Source organism: Notamacropus eugenii, chromosome 1, assembly GCF_028372415.1.
Source record: "Notamacropus eugenii isolate mMacEug1 chromosome 1, mMacEug1.pri_v2, whole genome shotgun sequence".
NCBI lineage: Eukaryota > Metazoa > Chordata > Mammalia > Diprotodontia > Macropodidae > Notamacropus > Notamacropus eugenii.
In genome coordinates, this window is record NC_092872.1 from 198764756 (window position 1) to 198790586 (window position 25831).

At 40.6% G+C, this 25831-nt stretch overlaps 1 long non-coding RNA gene across 1 annotated transcript in view; it reads left to right on the forward strand.

Annotated features, from left to right (window-relative positions):
- Positions 1 to 23510, forward strand: part of LOC140513935 (uncharacterized) — a 75135-nt gene extending 51625 nt beyond the window's left edge. The window contains exon 3 of the long non-coding RNA XR_011970418.1: positions 21772 to 23510. This is a non-coding gene — a long non-coding RNA (uncharacterized lncRNA). The remainder of the gene's footprint in view (positions 1 to 21771) is intronic.
- Positions 23511 to 25831: the final 2321 nt, after the last annotated feature.

Consider the following 25831-nt stretch of genomic DNA (forward strand, 5'->3'; position numbering starts at 1 on the left):
TGTGTGTTTTTTTTAAACAGGGGCGGGGAGTGATACAGATATGAAATACTGCATATACTTTTAGACAAGGTAGTCCTTAGTTTTACTTCACTGTTTTGAATATAAAAACAAAAAGTATCAAGAAGACTGACAGTAACCCCCAAAAAAGCCACATGGGAGAAGATGGTCATGGTGTCGCACTCAGTACAAGGGCTGGTCTGCAAGTTAACTGCTGAGAACAAAGTGCTAAGGAGAGCTGAGAGAGGATTTCCTATTGTGACTGAGATTGAGATCCAGTGGACACTTGGTAGGAGATTCCAATAGTATTTGAATATGTCTTTCAAACCTTTGGTTCAGGTTAGAGACTTGTTCTGTGCTCCCAATATCAAAGCAAGTATCTCAAAGGATATTGTTTTCTCAAATGCTAGTCACTCATGATTGAAACCTTGTTCTGAGTATATGTGTTGAGATCATTTCCCCTAATTTTTATTCATTTTTAAAATCCTTATTAGATGTTTTGCTTTTTAAATGCATATTCCCTTGTCTGGTTTGCTAAAATGGTACAAATGAAGTTTAAATGAAATTCCCAGACACATAGGAAAGGGGTTGGAAACGAATAAGGAACACATCCAAGTGGCCCCACTGAACCCAGTTATATGCATGGCTTTTAGATATCACACTTCTACAAACAGCCCTTACTGGGTGTATTTCATCCCTGACCAAGAGCCATGGCTCTGAAACCCAAATAACGTTCTAAGACACCATTTCCTAAACCAGCTGTTCATCTTAAAGGTCAGGTTATTTTGCTTTGATTGCTACCACTGGGATTAATGGGATGCCTCCATAAGGATTTTTTCTGGAATGTGGCAATCTGCCAAGTCTGGCAGGTAATTCTTTAATCCTTGACATTTTTCAAGGTGATGATTGCCAGAACTCCAACTGTACCTCTCCCCAAACCCAAAACAAGTCTACAGCTGGAACTTTTGGAACCTACTCTTTTCCTGGAAGATAGGGCCCACCCTTTGAGTATCTTTCTGAAGTGACAAAATTCCAGAAATCAACAGGAGTTCCTTCGTCAGTTAAGTCCAAACATTTCAATATTGTGGACCATGTCAACATGTTAAATCTGTGACTGTTCCCACTCTTGTTCATACGCAGACTGTTATATTAGGCTTTTTGTATTGGTGTAATTACAACTAACTAGCCGAAAAGTCACTGGCAGTCAATTACTCAAGCCTGTATTAGAAACTCTGCATTTAATTACTGTTCTTTCTAGGGCAGAATTCCCCCTAGGTGCTCATCACCAATTGTCAACATTCCTTCTGCCTGCAAGATGAGTCCTTCCAGTCTAAGCTCCAATCCCACCTTCTGCAAGACTCCTTTCCCAGTCCCTCCCATCTCTAGTGCTTTCCCTCTGATATCACTTCCCACTGACTCTGTATATACCTTGAATATATAAAGTTGTTTGTATGGTATCTCTCCTATCAGCTCCTTGAGGGCAGAGAATGTGCTTTCACCTTTCTTTGTATCCTACACACTGAGCATAGTGATTGACACATAAGTAAGTGCTTAATTAATACTTATTGACCGATGGCACTTACTGCATCTCTCTACTCTATTACACCAAAGTTTGATGCCTCCACATATTGTTGCTGACAATATGGTCAGCCCAATGCTGAATGGGTCTGGGACTTGAACTAAGGTCCCCTGAGTGAATGTTTTCTTCACTCAAATCTACTGCCTTCAACTTTAGGTTGTCTCTACTGACTGCTAGTTTTACATCCCTCCACACTGTCAGATAAAGGGGGAAGGGAGAGAGGAAGGAGGATTTGTTAAGTACTTACTATGTGCTAAGCACTTTATAAAAATTATTTGATTCTCACAACTTGTTATTATCCCCAGTTTGCTGCTGAGAAAATCGAGGCAGACAAAAGTTAAGTGATTTGCCCAGTCATACAGTCAGTATCTGAGGTCATATCTGCACTCAGGTCTTCATGATGTCAAATTCAGTGCGTACCTAAGCAAGAACGTTATGATGTGGACATCACACAAGCTAGGTCTTTGGAGAGGAGATTGAGGAAACTGTCTTTGGGTCCTTTTTCTTCTTATTAAACCTCACCCTTTACACTGTTTTGAAAGTCACCACATTTCATATAGATAATCTTCTTATAGTAGTATATGGTCCTTCCGGAATTGATTTCAAGGGATCTCATCCTTTCTCCTAGACACTGATACATCAGTTCCAAGACATTCCAAACCGTGGTTATTCAAATGACTCTTGTCACCCTAAACTCCTTTTGAATATCAACAAATCAGGTAGTTCTTTTAGCCTAAATTATTAACTGGATGATCCACTTCATGTTTCCATTTTACTTGAAAGAAGCTTGATACACTGCACAGAATGAGGATACAATTTGGACTAGTGGAAAGAACTCTGGATTTGGAGTCAGAAGACATGATTTTTAGTTATAGATTAGCTTCTTTTGAACCATGGGATGCTAGACAAATCACTGAGCTTTTCTGAAGTCTTGGTTTCCTCATCTGTAAAATGGGGATAACAATAGTACTTGCCCCTGCTAGCCACCTCACAGAATTATTGTGAGAAATGCGCTAGGTAAACTGTACAGCATATAGACAGATATATGATAGCTGGATGATTGAAAGATAGACTCTTTATACATGTATATATACATAGATGTGCATACATATACACATACACAGGTGGAACAGTGGATAGAATATTGTGCTTGGAGTCAGGAAGACCTAAATTCAAATCTGACCTCAGACACTTACTAGCTGTGTGATCCTGGGCAAGTCATTAAAATTTTGTCTTCCTCAGTTTACTCATGTATAAAATGGACATAATAATATCACCTACTTTCCAGGATTGTTGTGATGATTAAATAAGATAATATTTGTAAAGTATTTTGCAAATCTTAAAGTACTGTATGAATGTTATGACTATTACTTGTCTATGTATATGTTTTATGCATAATATGTATGTATACATACATATTATGAGATCTGCAAAAGGTCAAGAGTGCCAAGTAAGACAGATGCAATTCATCAGGAGAAGAAACACTGGACAGGTCCAGTAGCAAGGATCAGAAGACCACCCAGCTGACAGTCTGGATTCCACAAGGACCACAAATGGTGAACTGAAAGGCCAAAATTTGTGGGATGAATTTCAAAGGCTGAGTTGTTCAAACAGAAAAGTAATCAACAATCACAAGATCTCAGTTCTGGTTTTCAGTTATTCAGCACGAGTAATAAAGGATGCAAATGATTTCTTATTATGGTGGTAGCCTAATAAATGCTTGCTGAATTGATGCTTTGAACTCTGCACTAGGTTGAAGAAAGGAAGTCATTCCACATAGTTAAACTTGGCATTCAAGACTGTCCACTGAGAAGCTCTCCTTCCCGTAACAACAATCAGTTATTAAGCACCTGTTTATGCGCCAAACACAGAGCTAAATGCTGAAGGATACAGAGGCAAAAAATGTCCCCAGCTCTTAAGGAGTTCACAGTCAAAGGAGGACAAAACATGTAAATAACCAACCAATGATGAAGCGTGCTACCGACTTCCTGACAATGAAGTGATAAACTCCAAGTACAGAATGAGACAGACATTTTCAGATAGGGCCAGTGTGTAAATTTGTTTTGCCTAATTATAATGATTCATTACAGAGAAAATTAAAATTGTGCTGTATTATTTAATAACCACTATTACCTTGTAATACTTCCTTTTTCTTGCTCTGAAGGGCAGGCAGTTTCTGAAGGACAGGCAGAGTAACTGGATCACTCCTAGCCTCCTTAACCGAACTGGATTGGGCCCTTTTCAACAACCCCTTAAACAGAGAACCAGCTTGATCAAGTTTTCCTTAGGGGAAGTCCCCAGTCCTTGATTTCTAATAGAAGTTGGGAGAGACTTGGTCTTCAATGGCGAAGCCAAATCAGGGGAAAATTTGATTGAAATCGTCTTTGTTCTTCTAAAGGCAGCTAGGTCTCCTGAAGCAACTATCATTCCTTAAGTGTCAGAGAGGCATGTGATCATCCACACCTGAAGGTCAACCCACCTACCCAATCACGGTTGCCTTAGGTTTTCCAGGGAAGGTCCAAATGATGCACTGTCAGACCAATAAGAAGGAAGACATACCTATGTTTAAAAGGCCCTGTCAGTCCTCACTCTGTGTCTTCTGGCACAAATGGAGACTATCCATTGACCCTTTTGTTATCAGGCTGCATGCCCCTGTTAATAAATGATATCTCACTCAGAGAATTGCCTCAGCTTACCTATTTGTTAAATTAACTCAAAACATTACTAAGGTTTTGTTTTTCTCTTTTGCAATTGGTGAGGGGATTTAGGGGAAAGGAGGTCTAGGAAGATTATTGTCAAAAGAGAAAATAATTGAAAAAGAAAAAGAAGAGAAGGCCATAAATGTATTTTTTAAAATGAAAGAATAAAACACAGTGGTGAGAAGGAAAGACATCCAAGGAGGATAGCTTTGAAAGTAACAGTTTGAATTTATCTATGCTTTTATTTTTTAAAGATGTACTTAGAGACTTGTAGTTTCATAAGTAATCACCTTTTTTTCATGTTCTACTCTGTAAATAGGCTGATTTTTTTGGTGTTTGTTAAATACAGACCAAAATCTAATATTTAAAAAAATCTAGATGAACTGTATCACCCTAAGAATGCTTGCTAATAAACGCGGAAGGACATCAAATCCACATGAAATGCAATGAGCTGATCTGTTGGCACCTTGAGAATGACCTCTTCTCAGTAGCTGTGTTAGCTGGGTCACCCAGTCTGTTCTTTACCACCTTAACAGCTGATATGCCCTCTGATTTAGAAGGCAGCGTCACTTAAGATGAACTTGGAAAAGTTACTGGACCCAAAATAAAGCGTTCAGAAAGAATTCATGCTAGAGATGGCCCAGTTTGAAAGGCACTCTGGGGTCAGTTTTCAAAATCTTCGAAGGAGGAATGTCTTCAGAAGAAGAGAAAAGATCCTGAATGATGAAGAAGAAAGAAGGAGGAGAAGGAGAAAGAATACATCACTAGCTATGAAGCTTTAAGCTTAGGAGAATTATGAGACCTTTCATCAATGAATCATCAAACACCTACTATGTGCCAGGCCTTGTGCTAGGTAATGTATTTACAAAAAGAAGCAAAAGACAATCCCTGCCCTCAAGGAACTTACAGTCTAATGCATACTCACATATCAAGGATACTCAATGAAAGCATTGCAAGGGAAGGAACTGACTTTCTTATAACTGACTTTCTTATATGGTCTTCTACAGTAGACCTCATCTTTATGGATGCACAACTGACATGGGGTGGACAATGTAAGTTTTATATGTTTAGTGTTCATTAATGTGTTTTAAGGCTCATCTCAAACAAGAGAAGCCCTCAAACAAGGAGTACAAGACTATGACAGATACAGTTATGAAGATGGCTTTATACAATGGCTGATTGAACATCATGTCACTAACTCTCCTTGGGCCTCAGCTCTCTCATTCCTAAACTGAGAGGGCTGGTCTAGCTGGCCTCCAAAACCTCTTCTAGCTCTAATTGTATGATCCCATGATCTTATGTCCTGTGGCAAAGTCTAAACAAATGATTCCTTCTGATGATGAAGTTCAATCAATCAATAAGCATTTACTAAGCTCTTATAAGGTGAAAACTTTCCCCAGAATAATGGTTGGATGAGGATAACTTGTCCCAACACCCATGAAGGTGGCTGAAGCAGGAATTTGGGAGTGCTTAGAGCTTGATCAGGCATCAAAGATGTCAAGGTCATCCACGGCATCCAGGGCTATTGCCAGTCTTCCTGACTTTTGTCTTGTCACAGGACTTCAACAACTCAAGAAGAGAGAAAGAGGCCAGTGACTTTGCACAACTCTGCCTCACTTAAATGCAATTCATGCACAAGTCAAGACATCACCCATGATGTCCCTGGTCCTCTTTGAAAACTAAGGACAAATAACAACAATGTTTTAGGTACAGCGTTGGCATCAGGGATGCAAAAACAAAATAAACTGGTCCTCTTCAAAGAGCTTACTTTCTAATAGGGGAAAGGAGAGAGAAAATATATACATATGTCTAAGTATAAACAAAATTAATTCAGATAATTAGAAGGGTAATTAGGAGGGAGGGAGAGGAATCAGTAGCCTCCTCAGTAAAATCCACAGAAACATGAAAGATATTGAGTTATCTATCCACAATGAGAAAACAAAGTCAATGAAAAGATGCACACTTCTGTAATTATGAAGTACAGTAGAGCCCATTGAGTTGGTTCATTCCACATGTTTATCTTTAACAGCTCTCAAATTGGCAATGAAATGGGCCCTGAAATAAGCAGAAGGTGGTTGAACTGGATTGCTTTGGAGCAACTGTGCAGGGCTTTCAATCATCCCAAACTATTCCCAATCATGAAAAGTCTATCTTTCAGGCTAGTATTTACCTGGTGATGTGATAGGACTGGGAATCAGGAAACACAGTGGTCCAAGAAGAATCAGAATTATAAGTAATGCAGAGAGCATTGGAAAGATGTGTGAGGAGCAGACGCAGGTTATAGTTTACTGATAATGGCTTTCATTCATTTAAGAAACAGCAACAAAAAGCATTATTGAGGCTGTACTTGACCACAAAAGAAAATAGGCCAGTCATGGACTGAGAATGAAAAAAAACAAAGATGGATAGACTGAGTTGCACACTGGTGATCCTGATAAGAGACTAGAAGAAGAACGGAGGAAGGTCTGCAAATTCAATCTTCTAAGGAGAATTTCTGGGAAGAAATGGACAAAATGTACATGGAATTAGAACATGTGGAAGGTTTGTAATCTGCATCTGTGAAGGGAAAGACTGCGCCATTGATAAAAATCGATCCAGCAAAGTACAATACACATATATGCTACATACTTATAAATGTACATTTATTTTTTGCTTTGTGAACATATGATTAAACACAGATCATTGATTTGGAGCTGAAGAGACCTTAAGGATCATCTAGTCCAACCCTTTTATTTTTCAAGTGAAGAATATTAGTTCCAGAGACTTTGTGGCCAAGGAAAGTGGCCAAAGAGTCTTCAAACTCAAGTTCTCTGGCTCCAAATCCAGTGCTCTTTATATTGAGCTACATATATGCATATATATTGCATAGAGATTTTCCATATAAGTATACATATATTCTGTAGATAGAAATATACCACACACATATTCCTGCACTTGCAAACATCACAGAAAAAAACTCCTTAAATTGAAAGGAACAGCAGTAGCATCTGAATACATTCTTAAGCTTTCAAGCTTCACAGGGGCTCATAAACATTGAATGGTTTGGGTGATTTTAGCCAAAGTTAGCATATATTTCAGGACTTGGGGATTTTTATCATGTTGGTGGGTAAATGACCCTGTCTGTCGAAACCTGGACAAGTCATATAACTGCCTTCTGCCTCAGTTTCCTCATCTGTGAAATGAGGATAATAATAAAAAAATTGGTCCATTTAATCCATTCTGCTATCCATTTCCATTTTATGGGTGAGTTTGTTCCATTTACATTCAAAGTTATAATTACTAGTTGTGTATTTCCCTCCATCCTATTTTTCCTCATTGTTTGTCCTTCTATCCCTCTCTTTTTACTCTATCCCTTCTCAGATGTCTCACTTACTTCTGATTACTGACTCCCTAATCCACACTCCTTTTAAGAATCCCTCCCTTATCCTCTCACCTTACCCTCCTATTCCTTGATCTGCATACCCTTCTGAGTCCCTCCCTTATCCTTTCCCCCAGCCCTCCTATTCCTCTTTAAGTCAAGAAGACTTTTATTCCTTTCAAGATGTATATGTTACTCCCTCTTTAGCACAGTTCTGATAAGAATAAGGTTCCAGTACTACCAGCCCTGCACTCCTGCCCTCCCCTGTAACAGTTCTTCCATTTACACCTTTATTGTATGAGATAATTTGCTCCATTTTGCTTCAGTGCTCCAAATCTCCCTCTACCCAGTTTTATTTTTGTCTCATTCCATTATACTCAACTTAATCCCAAGCTTTCTATCTATGAATATTCTTTTAAACTAGTAATAATAACATCCTTAAGAGTTACAGATCTTTTCGCACATAAGAGGTAAACAGTTTGACCTTATTAAATCTCTTATAATTGGTCTTCTTGTTTATTTTCTTACATTCCTCCTGATTCTTACTGGACAAAATTTTCCATTCAGTTCTGATCTTTTCCTCACAGATACTTGAAAATCCTTTAATTCATTAAATACCCATTTTTTCCACGCAGAATTAAACTCAGTTTTGCTGAGTAAGCTATTCTTGGTTGCAAACCCAGTTCCTTTGCTCTTCAGAATATCATGTTCCATCCCCTTAGGTCTTTTGATGTAGAAGCTGCTAAGTCTTGTGTTTTCCTGACTGTAATTCCACAATATTTAAATTGTTTCTTTCTAGTTGCTTGGACAATTTTCTCCTTGACCTGGGAGTTTAGAAACTTAGCTCTAACGTTCCTGTGAGTTTTCATTGTGCGAACTCTTTTAAATGCTGATTGTTCAGTTTTTTTAAAATTCTATTTTACCTTCTAGTTCTAAAACTTTAGGGCAATTTTCCTTAATAATTTCTTGAACTATAGTATCTAGCCAGGGTGGGGAAGCTATGGCCGTAAGGCCATAAGTGACCTTCTAAATTCTTAAGTGCTACCTTTTGACTGAATTCAAATTTTACGGAACAAAAGGATTTACATTTTTCTTTGAAGCAGAAGTAGCTATTTTGACTTCATGTCTTCTTCTGAGATTGAATCCATATTTTTCCTATCACTCAAGTATCTATGGTCAGAATCTTTCTCTTTTGTTTACTCAGTTTTAGCAGCTTATTTCTGGGTTGTTAATTTTATTTTCCAGTCAGACTCTTATCCTGAAGTATGGGGGATAATGTCTCAAGCTTCTGGGTTTTTGTGCTATTTATTTCTGAGCTCTATCTGGGAGCCTGACCTCCAAGACCAGAGCTCCCAGAAACAATGTTACCAGACCACTCTTACTCCATGTAGAGCATGCAGGGCTGCAAGTTTCAGCTGACTCCTCTTCCCTGGAATCAAAACCTGGGACTCAGTTCTCTGACTGCCCACAGCCTACAAAGCCTTCTGCTCACTCTTTCTTACCCACAGCTGCAGCCCTGACCTGGTCAGGTTCCCAAATATGGCCTGACACTCCCTCACCCTCACTCCCATCCCACCCCCAAACTGTACGTGAATGCTGAGGCTGCCATCTACACAGCTGCTTCCGGGGCTTACTATTTGTTGATTCAGAGATATCTGCCCAGAGGTGTCTACACTTCAATCTGACTAGACCACCACTCCAGGAAGTCAAATCTTTCCCTAAGGTCCTCCCAAGTTACCTTATGCTAGATAATTGCTTTACCCCAACATTTAATTATTTCTGCCACTCTAAAGTTCACTTTGAGGCACTATTTTAAATTATTTGTAGGGGAATTTGAGAGAGTCGGGTAATTTATTACCTTATTACACCACCTTCCTCGAATCCTCTCTGCCTCCTGGGATTGTTATGAAGATAACATGAGATAATATTTGTAAAGCACTTTACCAACATATACAAATGCTAACTATTATTTTTGTTGCTGTTAATATTTGCTACATACAGCCTATGGGGTGGATTAAGAAATAACTGTGTTCTCTATTGGCTATTTGGCTAAAAGTTGGGAAGGTGGGGAGGGAGTGCAGAATAAATTTGGGGAGAAGGGAACAGGAAGCTGGGGAGGAAAATAATATAGGAGACAGGAAGTAAAGAAGAAAAGAAAATGAAGGGAAAAAGGAGGGAAGCAAAGGAGGGTATGGTAGGATGAACTCACGAGGGGTTGTAGGTTTTTTAATCAGCTAATCTGCGGATTGATTCTGAGTCCAAATTCCTCGTATTTGGTGCCTTTTTCTTTGATTAATAATAATGGCAAGCATAGTAATAGTTAGCATGTATAAGGAACTTTAAGATTGACAAAGCACTTACCTGTGTTAACCCACTGGTGTTCAAAACAACCTTGTGAAGTATGTGCTAATACTATTATTCCCATTTTACAGATGGGGAAACTGAGACACAAAGAGGATAAGTGATTTGCTCAAGGTCACCCAGGTATTAAATGTCTGAGGCAAGATTCAAACTCCAGTCTTCCTAAATCCAAGTCCAAAACTCTGTACACTGTGCCACCTAGCTGCCTCAGATGGAGTCATTCATTCAACCAACCAACAAATAAGTTTTGAGACATTTTATTGTATTAGACACTGTAGGGAATAGAAACCACTCTTTCCAGAGCAGGGTTGTCTGGTAGTAGTAAGAGATGAGGCTAGAAAGCCAGAATAGAACAAAATCACTGTAGACTGTATGCCATGCTGAGTTTCAGTTTTAGCCTAAAGACAATAGGAAGCCAAGACAGGGGAGAGTGTGCCCACAAAAAGCCTTCTTTGCTACATGATCCCTTTTCTGCCCATGAGACCTGCACCAAAGAGGTACCTTTGCTGGAAACAAAACCCATTTTCTTCTCTGATTCCCGGTTGGGAAGTCAGCCCCTCCGGGCTGCTTCTTGTCCCCCTCTGCAGTTGTTCAGGTGGCAGGTCCTTTGTTTTGGCCAGCTTCCCCCTCCTCTGAACTGTGCCAAACACTTCCCTGAGTCTGTTAGCTTCCATCTGGCAGGGGTGCTCAGAGGAGGGAGGCTGGTCAGGAGCTAGATGGTGAAGGCAATTTGCTGGCCTGTTTACCATACCTGACTCTGGGGTACGTGGCTTTATTTTGATTTGATAAAAGAGGAGATGAGTCCAGCTGCAACAGAGAGCTACCTCCCTCAGCTGACAGATGGGCATCTCTGTAAGAAAGCCACATGGCTGTGTGTGTGTGTGTGTGTGTGTGTGTGTGTGTGTGTGTTAAACTCAGCTCATTAGGTTTTATCTGCAATATGCTGATGTACTGGCAGGAAAAAAACCCTGCTGTGGGCATTAAAAAAAAAAAACCAAACCTGCTGTCAGCATAAACATCAGCCAAAGTTGGTCAACAGTACCTTGGAGTTGGGGGAAAGCGGAAGGAAGTGGAGAAAAAAGGTCTTTTAGCTTTGAAAGTCCAAAAATCTACTCCATCCTCTGTAACCAGAAAGGACCTCAGCCTCAGAATGAACCTTTTGATGATCTCATCTGACCCCTTCATTATACAGATGACAACACTGAGGCCCAAAGACAGGGAAATGACTTGCCCAAGATCACATAGCAAATTAGTGATAGAACAGGGGTTAGATTCCAAGTCTGACTCTGAACCCAGACTTGGTCTACTCTATCGCTCTCCCTTTATAAAGCTCCCTCTTGATACTGTGAGAAAGGCAATCCAGAGCTCTGAACACCTATTAATGAAATTGCTGATTTTTAGCTTCTGGCCGCTGTACCTTTCCTAGCATTAGACAGGAAAGGATAATTAGGTAGCATTTGGAGGGAATATACGCCATTTGATTAGGAAGACTTGAGCAAGTCACAGTGTTACCACAAATGTGTCACCACATTGTCAGTCTATATATTGTAGGACCACCAAGGCAGGGAACCCTCTGCTTTATTCTCAGAAATGTCTACCTAATTTCCCAACTGATTTTGCTTTTTTTAATTAAGGGATTGGATGCCTTTGGTCAACAAAGAGCCGATCTGAGCTCAGTAGCTCTTGCCCATGGAGTGACATCCAGCATTAGCTTCAAGCCAGTGTGAGATGGGTACCTGGGTCTCCCATTTGGGAACCTATATAATGGTATAATAGCTTTTTCCCCTATATCTGTGGTACATCAGAATGAGCCCTAGATTCTAGTCCTGGGTTCAAGACCTACTTCTGACACAGACCACATGACCATGGACAAAACAATGAACTTCTCAGATAGTTGCTCGAGGAAATTGAACCCTGAGTCAGGTTGCCAATGCATACCTTATCTGCATGCGGAGGAGGAATTTCCACATGGTAAGTTCCTTACCCATATAAAATCTATATTAAGGACCTGCTATGTGCCAGGCACTGTGCTAAGTACTCTCCTCCCCCCACAAAAACAAAAACAAAAAAATAACATTGGTTAAAAGAGTTCTTAGTGATTACCAAAATCCAACCTCTAATTTTACAGATCATGAAACTGACACCCCAAAAAGGAAAGGATCTTCCCAAAGTTACACAATTTCTCCTATCTTGTATCATTTTCTAAATGTTTCTTAGATACACATTGTCCTCCAAATGAGACTTTAACCTCCTTGAGGTTAGAGACCATTTCTAGTGTTTTTCTTATCTCCCTCACCAGTAGCCAACACAGGAATACACACAAACAAAAACCTTTATTCGCTATTGGTGGAGAATCACAGAGTCTCAGGATTTCAGAGATGGAAGTCATCTCTATTCCAACCTATGCTTGAACAAATGCTCTCTGACAAGTGACCCTCCAGCCTTGACTAGAAGATCTACAATCAAGATCTACAATCTACTGTTGAGGCAACCCGTTCCACTCTGGGATAGCCATGGGTACTTTCTTTATATCAAACCTATACCTGCCTCTCTGAAACTGCTAATTCCCTGCCCCTAGTTCTGGTTTCTAAAAGAAGAATTCTTATCCATCTTCCATGTGCTAGCCATTCACCTACTTGAAGACTATGTAACCCCCTCCCCCTCAACTCTTCAGGTGAAACAGCCCTATATATCTTTTAACCTAGCCTCATATGGAATAATCTTAAGACCCTTTCCTACCCTAGTCTCCCTCCTGTGGATGCTGTACTGCTTATCAATGTCCTTCATAAAATTCCATGGCCAGAATGGAATACAATGATCTAATTTAATGTTCTGCTCAGGGCTGAGTACACTGTCATCTCCCTATTCCTGGACTCTTACATCCCTCAATACAATCTTAGACTGGCCCCCATTGACTCATGAGTCAATTCGTGTTGAGATATCAGTTCTCTAAAAACCCAAGATCTTTTCCAGACAAAATTCTATCTGGTTATGCTTCCCCCTAGATACTTACAATCCTACCACCCTAGCCAGTTAAATGACAATCTACATGTGTGTTTCTGTTGGGAGAAGAAGGTCAGGGAGAATAAAAAAGGGAAGGAGGAAAAGCAAGAGGGAAGATGAGGAATTTCTCTCCTCCTTTAACCAATAACAAAGGCAACATGAAGACATGATGGGAAGGCTAGATTTGGAGTCAGGACACCTGGGTTTGCCTCTTAGTTCAGTTACTAGCTACAAGAGAGTCCCTTAAACATTCTGAGCCTCAGTCTCATTTTCTGCCATCCCTAGGGTTGATGATGATAATGATACTTGCATGTCCTTGTGGGGACAGTACTTTGTAAAATTTAAAGTATTCAAGAAATGTGAGTTGTTTCTGTAGGGAAGCATCAGTGGCGTAACAGAATGTATATTGGGAGGAAGGGTCACGATATTTGAGTTCTCATTTCAGTTCTGCTTCAGACTATTTGGGTAACCTGGGAAAGTAATTTGTTGCCTCCCTGAGCCTTAGTTTCCTCATCTGTAAAATGAGAGGGCCAGACTAGATTATCTCTGAGCTGCTCTCTAGTTTTAAAATTCTCTGGCCTGAGTGCCAGCAGCTATTCCCACTTTTCCCATCCAGTTGTGTATGTTAGGTTGGAGAAACACTAAAATTCAGTGGAGGAAGACATTGCTCTTACTGGTTTTTTCATCTAAGAAGGGATTCAAAAGCTTGGAGGTGGGATTCCTTTTGCTTTAAGCAAATGAGTAGTTCACTTTCCTCCTGTCACTCATGAGTGCTGGGGTGGGGACAGAAGAGAGGGAAGAACACAATTCTTGGGGCTCAGCTTTCTCTTTAGTTTCTACCATTACAGTTTGTTTCCCTGCATGGCCTCAAAGAAGGGAGGGAGAGGTGGGGGAAACTGCACAGAAAAGCAGTCCTTGGCAACTGCCTGGGTATTTTTAGCCTGGACAAGATCCTTTCTCTTTAATCTGATATCACTGCTGACCTATCACAGCCAGAGCTTGTCTAGCTAACTGCTTAGATATGGAAATGGTTCTCTGTGCCCTTGGGATATTGGTTTTATGGGAGGTGGGTTTAGATTTGGCAGACATACTGCCTAAGGGCCCCGTCTTCCAGCCCAAATGGAGGATAGACCAGAGGAAGAATGAGGTTAGTTTACCGCACCCTAGACCTAAATCAGTGTGTTAGAGTTAGAGTGATTTCCTTTCAGCTGCTTTATTTTACCAAGGAAGGGTCTGAGACTCCAAGAGGGGTAATTAGCTCAAAGTTTAATGGCTAGATTAGTGTAAGGACTGTGACTTGAGCCCAAGCGTACAAACTCCAGAATTATGATTCTCCTTAGTGCATCCCAGCACCTTAGTTAATGCTTTATCAGAGACAAGATTTTCTGATTTAATATACTTGCACCCACTGTCCTCTAGCACTGTCTACTTGCACCCACGCCCTCAAAGATTAGGGGTGGTATGGTGACAAAGTGTATTGGGAAGTTCTAATGGACAGGGCTGGAGGGGAAGGGGGTGGAGATTAATAATAGAGATGTACAGGGGACTTCCAGATTAGAAAACTCCCTCTACCAATGCAAGTTAGCACCTTCTCTAAAAGTGTTAACCAGAGCACTCAAAGGTTAAATGACTTATCCAGCATCTCACAGTAGTATGAGTCAGAGACCAGACTTGAACCCAGGTGTTCCAAGGTCCAAGGCCGGCTGTTTATCCACTACTCTCTGCTCACACATCACTTTAAGGTCTGCAAAGCACTTTATTTACTTCTGAATTTTATGACAACACAGTGAGTCAGGGGCTATGGTTTATGCCCATTTTATAGACAAAGAAACTGAGGCTCAGAGAGGATTTGTACAGTCAAACTAGTGCTTGAGGTAGTATCTGAACCTAGATCTCAATCTCTCTGACTCAGGGGCTCTAGAGAATCAGGGGCATGGAAAGAACAGGGAGTCCCTCAAGCGAGGCAGGGGAAGTGACAGTAACTTCACCATGCTGACTTGGGTTAGCTTTGTTCCCACCAGCACTTGGCCCAATGAAACCCCTATAAAGATCAAAAAAGGGAGCATCAAAGAGACAGGTGGTTAAAATGCATTTGTGCCTGCAGAGATCGCCAATGTCAATCGCCTCTCACTGCTTCCACTTGGGTATCTCAGAGCCTTCCCTCTGGCCTCTTCTCTATTTGTTTCTGAACTACTGACCTGGAATTCCCCCCATGGATTTGTCTCTCAGCTTCAGTGACTTCCTTTCCCTTTTCATGCTTTGATCTCCCTATTCCCAAGAATGCCACTGACTTATATATTTCATTCTGGCAGAAGCAGCCTCTGCCAGTTGGTTATACTACCTGCTGTCGAAAACAATAAAACTGCAAGGCTTGATGGAGTGGAAAGATGACTGGACAGAAAGAACTCAGAAGACCCATTCTCCACCCAATGACGCCACTCACAATCTGTGTAATTTTGGTCTCCCTTCCCACCCCAAACCCCAACAACATCCCCTGCAACTTGGTTTCAGTTTCTTCATCTTATAGATGAGGCTTAAAGAGGAGGCTATACTGGTTCATTCAAGTATTACAATGGATTGAGTTTGGGAATTGGGAGTCAAAAATATCCGGGTTCAAATCCCACCTTAATTTGGGATTATGAATCTAGAGCCAGATGACACCTCAAAGGCCCTCTAGTCCAAGTGCCTCACTTTACAGATGAGGAAACTGAGACCCAGGGAAGTTAAATGATTTGTCAAAGGTCACATCATCTAAGGTCTAAGGTCACATCACATCTAAGGAAGCATCAGAGGTGGGTCCTCTGACGCCAGAGGCACTGCTCTTTCTACTAGACCTCACTTCCTCCCTTCAACATTTGGTACCTGTGCAACCAATTTACCCTCTCTGAATTTCCTCATCTATAAAATAGGTGTAGTAATACCTGTAGTGCCTACTTTACAAAATTGTTATAAGGCTCCAATAAGATGATGTATGTAAAGATCTATACAAACTTTAGTGCCATACGGATCATTAGTTCTTATTCTGTCCATTCTAAGAGTCTACTGTATGACTTGAGTCATCAGTAACCTGACCTTTCATACTGCTGCAACATCCTGCCTTGAATCCCGGGCTCCCTTACAGCACACAGATTCTAACTCTCACTCTTAGTCCACTAGCTGCTCTTCCTCTTCCTGCTGTACTGGGGAACTTCAAGCAGGCACCCCTTTGATCATCCTCTGTCCATCACAGTTTCATTTCCCAAATCAATACTTCACTGTGATCTGTGATTTCATCGATGTGGGTACTCCCTTTAATGATGCAGTCAGTGGAAGGAAATTCAGAGAAACAGATCCCTGTGGGCCCATATTGACTTAGAAAACTACAGGTTAACATTATTTATGGTATATTGTATTTCTGTGTATTTTGTTAAATATTTTCCAAAAACATTTGAATCTTATTTTGGCTACACTCTGGAGCAATGCTAACCATGTGTGGCTACATGCAACCTGTGGACACAATAGTTTGACACTTCTGAGTAGGTCACAGCTGATCCACACACATACATACCTTCTCATCCCATGGGACTCTTGTTTTCCCAGAAATTCTCCATTGGGGTCAGAGGAAGGGCCTTTCACACACTGGAGGCATTCCTCTAAAGTAGACATTCTTCACTTGTGGGTCCATGAAATTTTAAAATATTTGGTAGCTTTTTTCAATATAATTGATTTCCTTTGTAATCTTATATATTCTATTTTATGCATTTAACATGTGACAATTAAAGCTGGATGACTTTAGGAAAATCATACAGCCCTTTTCAACATTTCAACCTGCTCCCCCAAACCAAAATCCTCTATGTTGGGCCCTAATACTTTTTTTGGTGATGCTATATGGTTGTAAGTCATAGAATACTACAATCTCTAAAGAACTAAAATTGGTGGTAACCCAAAAGACAATCGCGAAACATATGGGTGTAAGGAGGCTTCAATAGCTTACCAAAGATTACTTGCATTTAAGAAGCAATGTCAAAAGTAGCACCTAGGATGTGTGTGGTTGGTAAAGAGGTGGGGTAGATCCCATGGTCAAAATGGGGGGTTACAGATAAACACATCGGTTGCTGCACCAGTACCCAAGTATCTTCCAAAGATTTCCAGCTAGGGCTCTTAACCTTTTTTTGTGCCATGGACCTCTTGGGCAGGCAATCTAGTGAAGCCTTGATCATCAAAACTAATTCTACCATTTTACAGATGGGGAAACTGAGACCCAGAATGGAAGTGACTTTGTCTAAGCTCTGAGTTAATTAATTTTACAGATAGACTAGACCCTAGTCTCCCAATTCTCTTTCAATCTTTCAAATCATCTGAAGACATCATGGCAGACTAGAAAGAGCTATGGCTTTAGAATCAGAAGACCTAGATTTGGATCCTGGATTTGCGATATAGTACTTGAGAATTCTTGGCCAAGTAATCTGACTTATCTGGATCTTAGTCCTACTCTGTAAAAAGAAGTGGTTGGATTTAATAATCCTTAAAGTCCCTTCCAGAGGCAAAACCTATGATGCTACTAATTGCAGTCTCTGGAGTATATGGTTTCCTTTACTGAGAAAGTATCTCAGCATTGTTCTGAAGTTTGGTTTGGCATGTATGTTTTTTACCTCCTTACATTGTCCCCATCTCTTTCAAAGAGAATGAGTCACCATGCCCTTCTGATTGAAGCCTAGAAGATCATTAATGCAGCCATTCTGAACTTCAAGTGAGATGTAGATGTGGGGGTGGGATTAAATGTTAAGTTGTCCTCTAGAACAGATTGATGTCAAAACAAATGGCTAACTTAGGCATCCACTTCACAGTACTGATGTGCTGGCTCAAGACTTGTGGTTGTTCAATAATGAAGGGAGCTATGAGACATCAGGGGAGGAAAAGATATACCAGGAGGTATATCATGCCTTGCTCAGGTGGTCCAAGCAGTGACACCAACCTCATTGTAGTGGCTGTAAGTAACAACTTGCACTAGGATAACCTAATTATATATATGGTCCTCTCTCCTAGAGTTGTAACTAGTACCGGATGAATGAGGTTTTGCCTCAGGATAGTGACAAGAGGGAAGGCATTTCTCCTCTGTAACTAACATTCCCACATTTCACCTTCAAAAGCATTCCTTCACCTGGTCCTTGAAAGCAATAGTCTCCAAACTTTTGATTGGATACTCTCAACAATCTTTTAAGACACACTGAACCTCCAATGTATATTTATATATTTATAAATTATTATGTACTACTGCACTAATAATTATATAGATCATAAAACTTATTCAAAAATAGACACTTAAAAAGGATGCAGTAGGAATGATATATTAGACACTAAATCCAAAAGGGAATCAGTGGAATTTATTGAATAGAGAAATGACAAGTTCAGACCTGTGCTTTAGGAAAATCACTTTGATAGATGTGGAGGATAGATGGGGAGGGGAAAGATGATGTAGGGAGACAAGAAAGCTATTCCAATAGTCAGAAGTGAACTAAGATGGTAGTTGGGTAAGTACAGAAAAAGTGGAAGAGATGTTATAGAGGTTGAAATAACAAGATTTAGTAACTGTTTGCACAAGTTTTGTGGAAGAAAGTGATGAGTCAAGGATAATATCAAAGTTACAAACCTGAGTGACTCGTTGAAGGTAGGTGTCCCCAACAGAAATAGGGAAGTTCAAAAAAAGGGGTAGGTTTGGGGAGAAAAGAAACAAGAAAGTAGTCACAAAAATGATAAATGCTAGAGAAAATGTGGGGAAATTGGGACACTAATGCATTGTTGGTAAAGTTGTGAACTGATCCAATCATTCTGGAAACCAGTTTGGAACTATGCCCAAAGGGCCATAAAAATGTGCATACCCTTTGACCCAGCAATATCACTTCTAGGTCTGTATTCCAAAGAGATCATATAAATGGGAAAAGGACCTGCATGTACAAAAATATTTATGCAGCTTTTCTTGTGGTGGCAAACAATTGGATATTGAGGGGATGCTCATCAGTTGGGGAATGGCTGAACAAGTTGTGATATATGAATGTAATGGAATACTATTGTGCTATAAAAAATGATGAGCAGGCAAACTTCAGAAAAATCTGGAAAGACTTGAATGAACTGATGCTGAGTGAAGTGAGCAGAACCAAGAAAACATTGTACACAGTAACAGCCACAATGTGCAGTGACTAACTTTGATAGACTTATCTCTTCTTAGCAACGCAAGGATACAAGACAACTCCAAAGGACTCATGGTGGAAAATGCTCATCCACATACAGAAAAAAGAACTGTGGAGTCTGAATGCAGATTGAAGCATATTATTTGCTCTCTTTTATTGTTTGTTTCTTCTTTCTTGTGGTTTCTGTCATTGGTTCTAATTCTTCTTTACAATATGACTAATGTGAAAATAGGTTAAATGTGAATATATATGTACAGTCTATATAAAATTACATCTCGCCTTGGAGTGAGGAGAGGGGAGAGATGGGGAAAAAATTTGGAATTCAAAATCTTATGGAAGTGAGTGCTAAAAACTAAAAAGAAATAATTTTTTTTTTAAAAAGAAAGCATTTACTTATTAAGTATTTACTATGTGCCACTGTGTTAAGTGCTAAGGGATAGAAATATAGGCAACAACCATTGAAGAGCTGAAATAAGAGAAGACACACATAAGGAAGCTGAAAACCAGGAGTTAAGGAAGGAGTGAATGCATTAAGCATGGGGCCATGATTTGGAAGGTCAGGGAAGGTCAGTTGCAGGGCCATTTGGAAACTGAAGGGCCAGCCCAAGTAGGTCTGAGCCCTGTCACAAAATGGAGGCTGAATGATGAATTCACAGGATGAATTCACCAATGGAAGAAGAGGCAAGACGGAAAGGTACTCCATGGTGAGTGGTTAATGGGGGTGGTAGGCTGTTCCAGGAGGGCCGAGAGGGAGGGGAATTGCAGGATGAACTAATGGTAGAGGGGCATTGTTTTGAAGTCCAGAAGGAAATGAAAATGGAAAAGGTAATAAGAATTGTTTCAGACATATTGAGTTAGATATGCGTATTGGACATTTAGTTTGATACATCCAATAGAAAGTTAATGATACATGATTGGAGCTTAGGAGAGATTAGGGAATGAGATATTTAGAATTGGTAGTCATCTGCGCAGAGATGGTAATTAAATTCATGGTTGCTGATGAAGTCACCAAATAAAAAATAAATATAAAGAGACAGGAATCCAAGATAGAGCTTTGTTGTACCTCTCCCAATTCTGGGATTATAGTACGGATGATGATGATTCAGCAAAGAAACCTGAGTATCGGGTAACCCAAATGCTCTGTGCCTGGATAAGGAACTCTGTGAAAATAGAGATTATGTATTATTAATCTTAATATCTCCCACCACACTGAGCCGAGTACTGAGAAACTGATAGACTGCAATTTGACTTTATTTTATAGGAAGGCCAGGTGAATCAAAAGACTTAGTCTTGACCTGGGCTTCACCACTTACTACAGGTATGACCTTAGACAAGTCACTTAACCTTTACTGGTCTCGGTTACCTCAATTCTCAAATTAGGAGGCCAAACTAGATGACATCTAATTCCCTTCTCATCCTAGAGCTAGTATTCTAGGAGCCTATAAACTACACTGCCTCACATACTAGAACAACAGAGGACAGACCAGAAGGGGTCCCTAACCTGTTGTTTAGGTGTCCTTCAGAACCTCCTAAGGGAGGTTGAAGGTGGTATTTCCAGCTCTAGATTATGCCCCTGGGGCAAGGAATAGTCTGGTGACAAAAAGGACTGAAATAAGTCCTTCAACATGGAGACAGCCATGGTCGCACATAGATTATGCCCATAGGTCGACCTGTGTAGAGGTGTGAGTACGCCTAGCAAAGTGAAATGTGTACTTTTAAGGGATCTCATTTCTGACATTTTCAGTTCATGAAACCATTGGGATCCAAATTTCCTGGATTGCCATAGCCTTGGGCCAACCCTGCCTCAACATCCCTATCCTCTAGAAACTGTCACAGGATGTTGGAAGGATAGGTGAGCTTGAGCAGCCCTGATACAGAGAGAACACATTATTTGATTAGCTAAGAGGGGAACCTCTGGTCCTTTTGAGGAGTTCCCCACATACACAATTAGAAGAGAATAAAGGGTATGGAACTTTTTCTAATGGGCTCTTCTTATGAGGCAGCTAGATGGTATGTGGGGGTGCTGGACTTGGAGTCAGGAAAACCTCAATTTGAATTCTTTCTCAAACACTTAACTAGCTGTGTGACCCTGGATGCTTAGTCATTTTTTAGCTTCTGTCTGCCTCAGTTGCCTTATTTGGAAAATGTGTATAACAGTATTACCCTCCTCACAGTGTTGTTATAAGCACTAAAATTAGATAATACATATAAAGAGCTTTGTATACTTTAAAGTGGGGGTTCTTAACTTGGGATAATGAACTCTTCTTAAAAAAAACATTATAATTGGTTTCCTTTTTAATCCTATGTATTTTATGCATTTAAAAACATTCTGAAAAGGGGCGCATAGACTTCACCAAACTGCCAAAGGTCTATGACCCAAAGTTAAGAAGCCCTACTTTAAAGTATCATACAGATATTATTAGCTGTACTCCCCAGTCCCTTGCAGAGATGATACAAGCAATCCTTCCTATTGGTTGTCAGTAACTGGAGGACCATGGTTCTCTTATAGCTGACAAGGTACCAGTTTGGGGGAAGAGGGAGGGAAACAGAAATAATGCACTCTCTTTTACAATCTGGTTCCAAAAATAATAATAAATTGTCTTAAAGGAGTCTTTGCAACCGGTGGCCTGCAGACCCAACAAATCATTTGTCTCCTAGCCTTCATCAAAGCCGGACCCTGAGCCCCAGCCCAGCAGCTGCTCTGACTAGCTAAGCAGCCCCGAGATGGAAGATCGGAGCTGTCTCCAGACAGCTTGCTGAAGGCCCCGCGGATGTTCGCCCTTCCAAACACCCTCACTGGCTTCTCTCCCTCTCCCGTGGGAGCCAGCGGTGAAATCGTCCTGGAAGCCGATCCGTAAGATCGATGGGTTTCTGCCTCCCCAGGCTTTGGCAGGAGAGAGCGCCGGTGCTACAGACCTGCCCTGTGGCCAGCCGCCCAGCTCACCACTGAGTGTGCGCATTCGATTACAGCCCATGCCGGCTTTCCAAGATAATGCTTAAATGGGAAAGGACATTTCAAATGAACTCACATTAGATTGGAGGCTTAGGGGCAACATTGTTGCCGTGAGAAGTAGCAAAGGAGAAGGGAAGAAAAGGCATGTTACCCCTGTCTCCGGGCTTTATGCAGATTGGGAAGAAACAAAGGAATGAAACGAAAACAGCCGGGTTTTTCAGCCTCTGCTACCAGATGCGCCTGAAACTTGCTGGCAAAGGAGTGGGCCTCAGTTTCCTCCTCTGTCAAACTTGATAGTTTCTAAGTCCCTTCCATCTCTGCCAAGCCATGACATTGTATGGGATACACAGTTATTTTCTTCCCATCCCTGTGGAGAGCGGGTACAGCCAGCTGTAATGCCTCTTATCAGACAGCTGGGAAATATGACAGTTCTGTTTCTTGGTTATGGCAGTAGCTACAGTTCAATGTTACTTTCCCGTCTAACCTCCCACTCCCTAGCCCCTGCCAGATTTACAAGGTAATGAATGATTTTAGTGCTTGCAATCTCTTCTCCTTCAGGAGATCTAAATTGATTGCTGAAATCCCATTTTTAAAAAAATAAACTTTGCAATGAATACAGGAGGCTGTATTTGCCAGGCCATAGGTATCTCTCCCTCCTCCTTCGGGGCCAGAACTGCTGCAACGTCCTCCAGCCAATCACAGGGCCAGAGAGGTAGAAACAGTGGCACTAATGGGAAAGCTGGTCTGGGGACTGGGAAACAGGAGAGATGTGAAGTGCATATTATTCCACCTCAGCCTAATGAGATGGAAATCTGAGGCTGTGCTTGCTTCTTCCTGGGCCAGAGACAATCTTGCTCAGGTTGCTCTACAAATACCAAGTGAGGCATAGAATTATTTGTTACTGGGGAGTTTGGTTCTATCAGCTTAGAGCCTGAAGTGCATCGGGCATCAGAGGTAAAGGTGTACTTTGGTTGAATTATCTGGATGATCAACTCAGTTCTCCACTTTGCTCTCAGTGTCTCAAAACAGTCAGAGTGACACTGGGCCAGTGACGACGAGGCTTCCTGCAATCATATGTACTGTTTTACTTCCTGAAAAAGCTTGTTAGTGTTAGTGGGGAAGCAATAATCTTACTTACCTCAAACATAATGTACTCACATGCATTAAATGTATATACCATGCATACTCCAGGACCCCTGCTTATATCAGGTGCTAAATTCATGTATGAATGAAGGAAAATAAAACCACTAGATTTAGCCACAAATCACTGCACCACCCTGTTTCTAGGATAAAATGTTTTCACATGCACTAGGATTTTTAACTTCTCAAGCAAGGACATGTCTTCTCATTTATTTGCACATCCATCTATAGTACCAACATGGTCCCAGCCATACATTAGGTTCTCAATGAATACTTGCTATGTAGATTCTACCCAGTAGAATCTTGAAGCAGGAAAAGACTTAATAATCTCCCTACAGCCTACCAATAAATCCTTAGCAAGGAAACTCCCATGATCTCATTCATAATATGCAGATTAGGTGAATGTGAGAGTGGGAAGGGACCTTAGATATCAACTAGTCCAGCTGTTGTTTTACAGATTAGGGAACTGAGAGCTTGAGAAGTGACACGACTTCACTGATGATCAAACAACAAATCAGTGTTGCAGTTGGATCTAGAATCCAAAGTCCCAGTTCAGTGCTTTTCCCCTACAACAGTGAAAGCTTTCTAAATACTGACAACAGATGAATGACAATGAACCTGAGAGATAATGAAAAGTCAAGGCTGTAACCCTGAAGTTCAAGGTGACATTATTCACAAAGGATAGGATTGAATATACTGAGTTTAAGCTGTGGAAGATATCTCTGCTTATTGATGACTCTATAGAACCCAGGAATCAGACAGAAAAGGGGATAATTGTTCTTGATAGGGACACAGGAGAGACATGAGGAGCATGGTTTGCTACCATGCAAATATACATGCAGCTGTGTGTAACTGAGGTTCACTTATTTCTGGACTCATTTTGTCTTCTACAACATGGCAGGGAGGGGGTTGTTGGACTAGTTGATCTAAACGGCTCTCTCTGAAGTTACTACAGGTATCTTTGTTTGCACTTTACTGAACTTCACAGATACTGTGTTTCTTTTTACAAATGGAAGATTTGTGACAACCCTATTTCGAGCAAGTCTATCAGTGCCATTTTTCTAAGAGCATGTGCTCACATTGTTTCTCTGTGTCACATTTTGGTATTTCTTGTAATATCTTAAACTTTTTTGTTATTATTATCATACCTATTATGGTGATCAGTGATCTTTGATATTACTATTATAATTGTTTTGGGGTGTCATGAACCATGCCCATATAAGATGGTGAATTTAATCAATAAATGTTATACATATTCTGATGGCTCTCCTTACTGGCTGTTCCCCATCTCTTCAGGCCTCCCTATTCCCTGAGACATAACAATATTGAAGCTAGATCAGTTAATAACCCTGTGATGGCCTTTAAGTGTTGGAATGAAAGGAAGAGTGGATCTATACCACAAATTTCTTTGTTGTCTTATTTTAAGAAATTGCCACAGTCACCCCAACCTTCAGCAACCACCACCCTGATTAGTCAACAGCCATCAACATCAACACAAGACCCTCCCGCAGCAAAAAGATTACAACTTGTTGAAGGCTCAGATGGTGGTTAGCATTGTTTTTTATCAATAAGGTATTTTTTAATTAAGATAGGTACATTTTTTTATACATAATATTATATGCCTGTAATTATCTCTTAATTGCCAAATCTAAGGGTGTTTTCTCGATCCTCATCCTTCATAAGCCCTCTGCTACCTTTGGCACTGTCAATTATCCTCTTTTCCTAGGTTTTCATGGCATTAATCTCTCCTGGTTTTCCTCCTTCCTGCCTGACTGCCCCTTCTATGTCTCTTTCACTAGATTTCTTCATCCAGGTCAAGTGTTTTCACTGGCTGTCCCCAAGCTTGGAACACTTATCATCCACCTCCTCTCACCCCTGCCTTCTTTCAAGTCTCAACTAAAGCCCTATCTTCTATAAGAAGCCTTCCTAATTTCCCATGATCTTGGTGCCTTCCCTCAGAGATTATACCCAATTTATTCTATATATGTCTTGTTTGTACCTAGTAATTTACATATTGAGAGGAGGGATTGTTTTTTGTCCTTCTTTGTAGCTATCAACATTTATATAGCACTTACTGTGTGCCAGGCACTGTATTAAATACTTAAGTACTCATTTATTCCTTCCTACAACTCTGGGAGGTAGGTACTATTATGATCCCCATTTTACAGATGAGAAAACTGAGCAGAGTTTAGTTAAATGAGTTGCCTGGAGTCACACAATTAGTCATTGTCTGAGGCTGGATTTGAACTCAGACCCAGCACTCTCCACTGTGCCACCTAATTGCCCCCCCTCCCCTAGTGTTTAGCACCGTGACTGGCACATAGTAGGTAGTTAATAAATGCTACTTGACTACCTGAATTCTAACTCTAAGCCTATGATCTTAAAGTCCTATTATCCTAATCTCTGCCTATTGACTTTGGACTTAAAATCAGGAAATCTGGCTTTGAACCCAGACTCTGTCACTTATTAGCTGTGAGCAACCATTTAACCTTTGTTTGCCTCAGTTTTCTCATCTGTAAAATGGAAATGATACTACTGTGTACTTCATAAGCAAAAATATTTTAAGGAAAAGGC